The following is a 7,741-nucleotide window of genomic DNA, read 5'->3' as shown; positions in this document are numbered from 1 at the left end:
CAACCGAGTCAGACGTCCCAGCCACCAGGGGCCTGGGGATGGCCTTTAATCTGGACTGTGCTGCTGGGAAAACCGTGAGCCATGTCAAGGGGCGACTGTGCTCCCTGCTCATTGGCAGCGCAGCTTCTGTCCCGGGAGTGTCCTCTCCAGCTGCCACATCCCACTGCCTGTCTTTGCTTGCCGGGGTGGGCTGCCCTTGGCTGTGTCTGGCTGCTGCAGGTTCCTGGGAAATCTGTTTATCCCCTCATCCTTCCTGTGCCCACAGCTAAATGATTAGCTCGGCAATTCCCAGGAGGGCTCCCCTCCCACTCCTAGGTTGGAATGACTGGGCCCTGCCCTGCTGGCCTCTCCAAGCATCTCCTGGGACTGGCCTCTGGCCCACTTCTTGGCTCAGGTGCCAGCCAACCAAGGGCAAGGAGCTGAACGCTCCCCCTGCCGCTGTGCTGTGCCACCTGCCAGGCTGGCTCTTCTCCCCAGCTCCTGGGTGTGGCCGGGGTCAGAACTGGAATTGAGCTGAGCACACATGCCGTATTGTGATTTCAAAGCAATTGCCTTGCTTTCCTCTCAAACATTGCCTGAGAGTCCAAGAGCTAGCCTGGGACCTCAGCCTCAGCCTCTCTCCTTCACCAGGTCTGCTGTGCAAAGGGAAATTTGAGCCCTGTGGATCGGCAGGAGCGATCCAGACCTTCCCCGAGTGGGCTTCCTGTTCGGGGCCCTGCTTGTTTTTGGGCCCCCAGGTGAAGTCTGTACTTAGCCTTGTGTCCACACTGCTGAAAGCAGAGGAGAGACAGTGACAAGAGCAGGAAGGAGGTTGGGAACAAAGCTCTTCTCAAATTTCAGACAGACTTGCTAAGGAGATTTGAGGCTCCCAGGGGCAGAATGCTTTGCATATAGACAACTTGCAAATGAGCAGTCTGTTTGACTAGACAGCGTGCTACAGTTCTGGCTAAAAAACTGTGCCAATGAATTTCTAATTTTCACATTGTTTTTACATAAATTTGCACATTAGGCTCGAGAGGCCTTATATCCAAGTATTGGAGTGATTCACAATTAATTAGTACTCTTACCTTCAGCTGCATTCAGAATGAGGCATTTGACAAGGATAAATGGAAAATATCTAAATATGTAAAAATCACTCTCTTGAATTTAACACAGGAGTGGGGAACAGATCCACACATGAATGCGCCATCAGAGGCCGGCTCAGTGTCCACATCACCTTTCTCAGCCTCTGCTCAGTGTCTTCATGCACTGGGCTCAGGTAACCAGCCACCTTAGAGAACCAGCGGCAGATACGTGCTCCCGGTCTCCCAGCTGGGACACGGAGGGTTGTGGGTTAATTTCACTGCTCAGGCCCACTTTCTGCTCCTGTGCGTTATTTAAGAGACTGAGGATTTATACCTTTCCGAAGAGTTTGCCTTGTAGTTCATGTGAAAAAATACCAACTTTCTGTTTCCTGCTATGTTTCCTCAGGGATGGTTCATTCTTTATTTTTTAAATCCCTTTCGCCTATTTCACTCACCCACCCAAACCCCTCCCCCATGGTAACCACCAGTCACTTCTCAGTGTCTATAGGTCTTTTACTGTTTTGTTCATCCTGTTTTGCTTTGTATTTATGCTCTACAAATAAGTGAAATCATATGATATTTGTCTTTCTCTGCCTGGCTTATTTCACTGAGCATAATACCCTCTAGATCCAACCATGTTGTTGCAAATGGCAGGATTTCTTTTTCTTTTTATGGCTGAATAATATTTCATTGTGTATATGTATCGCATCATCTTTATCCATTCATCTATTGATGGACACTTAGGTTATTTTAATATCTTGGCTACTGTAAACAATGCAGCAATAAACATAGGGGTGCATATATCTTTTCAGATCAGGGATTTTGTTTTCTTCAGAATTCCTAGGAGTGGAATTACTGGGTCAAATGGTATTTCTGTTTTTAGTTTTTTGAGGAAACTCCATACAGCTTTCCACATCATTGCACCAGTTTACATTCTCACCAACAGTGTAGGAGTTTCCCATTTCTCCACATCCTGGCCAACACTTGTTATTGTCTTTTGGTTAGTGGCCATTCTGACTGGTGTGAGGTGACATCTCACTGTGGTTTTAATTTGTATTTCCCTGATGATTAGTGATGTGAAGCATCTTTTCATGTGTTTGTTGGCAATCTATATATCTTCTTTGGAAAAATGTCTATTTAGGTCCTCTACCCATTTTTTAATTGGGTTTTTTGGTTTTTGGTGTTAAGGCATATGAGCTTTTTTTGTATATTTAGGATGTTAACCCCTTATCCAATACAATATTTATGAATATGTTCTCTCATACTGTAGGTGACCTTTTTGTTTTGTTGATGGTTTCTTTTGCTGTACAGAAACTTTTTTTTTTTTTTTTTTTTTTTTTTTGTACAGAAACTTTTTAGTTTGATGTAGTCCCAGTTGTTTACTTTTACTTTTGTTTCCCTTGCCCAGAGAGAGGTGTCCAGAAAAAAATTACTCATGTTTACATTCAAGAAAATTTTGCCTATGTTTTCTTCTAAGAGTTTTATGGATTCATGTCTTACATTCAGGTGTTTGATCCATTTTGGGTTTACTTTTGTGTATGGACTTAGACAGTAATTCAGTTTCATTCATGTAGCTGTCCAGTTTCCCAATACCATTTATTGAAGGGACTGTCTTTTCCCCATTGTATATTCATGACCCTTTATCCTATATTAATTGACCATATGTGTATGGGTTTATAACTGAGCTCTCTACTATGTTCCATTGATCTATGGATCTGTTCTTGTGCTAGTACCATACTGTTTTGATTATTACAGCTTTGTAGTATAGCTTGAAGTCAGGGAGTGCAATACCCCCAGCTTTGTTATTTCTCAAGATTACTTTAGCTATTTGGGGTCATTGTGGTTCCAAATAAATTTTAGGATTATTTGTTCTAGTTCATTGAAATATTCCATTGACATTTTAATAGGGATTGTGTTGAATCTGTAAATTGCTTTGGGCAACATGGTCATTATGACAATATTAATTCTTCCTATCCATGAGCATGGGATAGATTTCCATTTATCTGTATAGTCTTTAATTTATCTCATGAGTGTCTTATAGTTTTCAGAGTTCAGGTCTTTCACCTCCTTGGTTAGGCTTTTTCTAGGTATTTTATTCTTTTGATGCAATTTTTCAGAGTTCAGGTCTTTCACCTCCTTGGTTAGGCTTTTTCTAGGTATTTTATTCTTTTGATGCAATTGTAAATGAAATTGTTTTTCTGATTTCCCTTTCTGCTAGTTCATTGTTAGTATTTAGGAATGCAGCAGATTTCTGTGTATTTTTTGTATTCAGCAACTGCTGAATCCAGTTATTTGTTCTGATAGTTTGTTTTGGAATCTTCAGGGTTTTCTATACATAGTATATGTCATCTGCAAATTGTGACAGTTTTTACTTCTTTCTTACTAATTTGGATGCTTTTATCTCTTTTACTTGTCTGATTGTCATAGCTAGGACTTTCAGCACTGTGATAAATAAAAGTGGTGAGAGTGGGCATCCTTGTCTTGTTCCTGACTTTAGAGGAAGAACTTTGAGCTTTTCACCATTAGTGTGATGTTAGCTGTGGGGGATGGTTCTATTCAGATCTACAGTTGTCCAGGATTTGAGTGATTCTGCCGAGTTCAGATTGCTGTGACTGAAATGATTTCCTTTTCTCCTCTTTCCATTTCCTTCCTGTAGACTGAACGTTTAGGGATACTTAAAGCCCTACAATCAGTTGCTATTTGGAGTCTCCACTGAACCACTTTAAGGCAAAAATATCCTGGGGAGAGAAGGCCATGGATGAAAGGCTGTCCACCATCTGGGTGGCATTAGAAGAAAAGACTACAAAGTATTGGTGAGAGGAAAAGTTGTGTAGCAGGGTTTAGAATTCACTGAGTGAAAAAAGCACTGTGCTTAGAATTAGAAGATCAAAGTCAGAGTGTCGTAAGAGATCAGAGTTCAAAGCCTGCTTCTTTTGGAAATACTGTGCCAACTGTTAAGTCTTTTATGGATGAATGTGAATGGCACACCACTTTTGAAAACTATTAAAGCTAAATATATACATAGCCTATGACCTAGTTATTTCAGTCCTAGGTATAGATCTAAATAAACTCATAAAGTGAGTTGTCTGAAAGACATGAATTAGAATGTTCATGGTAATCCCATTCATAACAGCTCCAAACTGAAAACTACCCAAATGCCATTCACAGTAGAATGGGTAAATGCATTGTGACCTATTCACACAGTGCAATTCTTAACATTGATTAGGATGAGTGATCTACCATTATAGAGGTAATGTTGAGCGGAAGAAGCTAGACACACAGGAGAACATACAAAGCTAGTCTATGGTGTTGGAAGTCAGACTGGTCACTGCCCTTGGAGTGTAGAAGAGTAGAACCTGAAGGGGGTCATAAGTGTGCCATACTTTTCCGTAAAGTTAAAAAAAACCCACTTCTGGTAAGAGCAGACTGGAGGAAGATACATGTCCTGGCCCAGAGAAGGCAAGAGACAGAGAGAGAACACTCAGACTGGAAAGGACATTGGGGGAGCATAAACAGGGGGTAGAAATGGTGGTTGGGAAATAAGGACTAGGAATTAGGAAGATGGATATTTCACCCTCATCATTTTAATGAGGGTTGCCTCTGTTAACCATTGTATGTCTTAGTAATCTTGTCATTATCAATTAAACATTTTCTAAATGTCTAAAATCACATCAATTTCTGTGAACTTTTAATAAAGTACTTTTTGGTTAATCAATTCTGTGTAAACCTCTAAGTGAGCCCTCCTTATAGAAGGTAACATTTGTGTCCTTTTTGGTTTATTAATAACCTGTACTCTTGAAGTACAAAATCTATTTCTGTATTTTGCTGTTATCTCCTGTTGTCTCTTGCAAACTGGATAAAGTGTTCGTTACTGACATAAGAACCTTGATGAGTAGTACATTTCAGGGAATCCGTGACATATCTTGCGGTAGGTCCTATTATTGTTCTCAGCGAGTTGCATTCTACTTCCCAGTGATGGGGTTCACCTGTTGAAACTGACTCGAGTGCTGCCCTTTGAAGGAATATCCCCAATTATTAAGCTTGTGTGTCAAAGCCATAGAAATTGCTTTGGCCAAGTTAATGTTTTGGTCAGAAATTCTTAAGGGTCATTGTTTGTTTGCATAACATTTCCTCTTCTTTTCCATTTGTCATGAGAATATAGCAACTTGTCTGATTTTAGGTTCTCCTGTATTTCATTAATTTTATTTTCTTCTCCTTTAGTATTGAATGAAGTTCCCATTGAAAAGTCAAATCCATCTCAGGAGTATAGAGGACAGGAAGGAAAAGACTGCCTGTCCACCTTTCCTCGGACCTTTATGGACATCACTCTATTGTTTGCTGGCATTAACATTGCTGTAGAGAAGTCTGAAACTAGCTTATTTTTTTCCTCCATTCAAGCAGTAATTTCTTTTTGTCTGATACTTGAAGAATTTATTCTGTGACTTTGAAGTTCAGGAATCTAATGCGAATATGTCTCTGGGTTAGTCATACCTTATTGATCTATCTTAGAACATATACACCCTTTATGTTTAGATTCAAATACTCCTTTTTGGTGAAGAAGATTTTCTTCTGTTTTCTTTTTGGATACTTTCCCTGTTTCATAGATTAGCTTTTATGATTAACAAAAAAATCAGTGATTTGATCTGATTAATTTGTCCTCTATTTCTGTTATCTACTTTCTAACTTTTAAAGTACCTTACCCCCTTCCTTTTCATTTACACTGATTATCTCATTTATCTTTTTGAGTCCTTTTAATTTCCAAATTATTTTTTTAACATGGAACTGGTATATTTTTGTCCTTAAATTGTTTACTTAGTTCTGCAACATCCATTTTCATCAAAGTCTGTATTTTCTAGTATGCGGTCTGTTAAATTTTATTTTATTGAATTTATTTTTATTCTAAAGTGGAAAGAATTTGCTTACGAAATTTTCTGTGTTCCTTAAGGTAGCTTTTCTTCTAGAGAAATTTCTTTACCTTTGTTTTGCATATACTGTTCTCTTCCCTTAGGAGTATATCTTCTTAAAGTTCTGTCAATTTCATTTGTTTTATGTATTTTGAGCTATATTATTCAATTATAAAAACTTTGAATTATGCTTTTCTTAATGGTTTGAAACTTTCATTGTTGCAATGGTTTCTATCTCATAATGCTTTTGGTTATAAAGTTTTATCAGATTTTCATTTGGCTACAATAGATTTCTTCAAGCTAGTGCTTCTATAGGTTATCTCTTTGTATCCTTGTATTTGTGACTTTTGTATTTCCTTATATTTAACATAACTTTCTTGTACTCAGAGTTTGGCTTTATTTATTCAGAAAATCCTTTCTCTTACATTAAATGAGATTTATTATATATTTGGTTTTAAAGTTTTAATTTTACTGAACACTTTCTATATGAATACATTTTTGATGTTCTTTCTTTCTTGCCTTATTTTGGATTTATTATTCTCTATTATTACATTTAGAATGTAAATATAAAATATAAAACTCCCATTTTTATACACTTTTAAGCATTGTTACTATTATTTAAGCACTGGGCATTTTAGACACTGTTACTATTACTATTTTAGTGGTTGCAGTAGAAATTCAACATGCATGCCTGAGTTATCAAACCTAATTTTATTATTACTTCTATCCTATCCCCAGATAATGCAAGCCACTCCAGACAACATCTTTGGTGTTGTGAAATTTATGTCTATCTTAAATGAAATAAAACATTATTTTCATCTGCACAGTCAATATTCATTAGTTGTCATCCACATACTTAATATTTTGTTGCTCTTCAATAGTTTTTTTTGTATTTCTGAGCTTCTATCTGCTATGATTTCCTTTCTGCCTGAAAATAGCATTTAACATTTTCTTTAGTGGGGCTCATAGCAGATATTCTTTTAGTTTTGATTTTCATCTTCATTCTTGCAAGATATTTAAATTTTGATATGAAATTCTCTTCTGGCAGTTATTTACTTCTAGGATCTTGAAATTATCATTCCATTTTCTTCTTAATTCCATTGTGTTCATTGAGAAATTAACTGTAAGTATTATTGTTGCTCCTTTGAAAGTACTCCTAATCTGGCTGATTTTAATATTTTCTGTCTTTAGTTGTCAGCGTTTTATGTGTTGTGTTTACATGCATTTTTCTTTTTATTTATCTTACTTAGGTTTCATAGTACTTTTAAATATGTTGTTCAGTATCTTCTCTCAAGTTTGGCAAGCTGTCAGCCATTTTCTTTGCAAATATTACCTCTGTCCCATTTTTTTCTCAAGTCCAAATTACATACACTTCAGGCCTTCATTTGTGCCTTCTGAGTTGCTTACTCTCACAAATATTTTCTATAATGTTTTCTTTATTTTGAACCTTTTCTTTTGGTCTACCAGTTCAGTTATTCTCTTTTCATTTAGCTGTGTTCATTCTGCTGCTAAACTGATTCATGTCTTTCTAATTTCAGTTACTGTATCTTTTATCTCTGACATTTTCATTATTTTGAGATTGTCTATTTCTCTAATGATAATTACCAGTTGTGTTTGCAATCTTACTGAAAAAAGTAATCATTCTTTTAAAAGACGGATCCTCCAATATCTGGAGCCCATATGGATCTGACCCTACTGCCTTTTTTTTTCTTCTCTTGGGTTTCATTTAGGTCATCCTTTATCCTCGAGTCTCATTTATTTTTACTATGTGCC

The sequence above is a fragment of the Manis javanica genome, chromosome 9 (genome assembly GCF_040802235.1).
Source record: "Manis javanica isolate MJ-LG chromosome 9, MJ_LKY, whole genome shotgun sequence".
In the NCBI taxonomy this organism is placed as follows: Eukaryota; Metazoa; Chordata; class Mammalia; order Pholidota; family Manidae; genus Manis; species Manis javanica.
Note: the sequence above shows the minus strand (reverse complement) of the source record.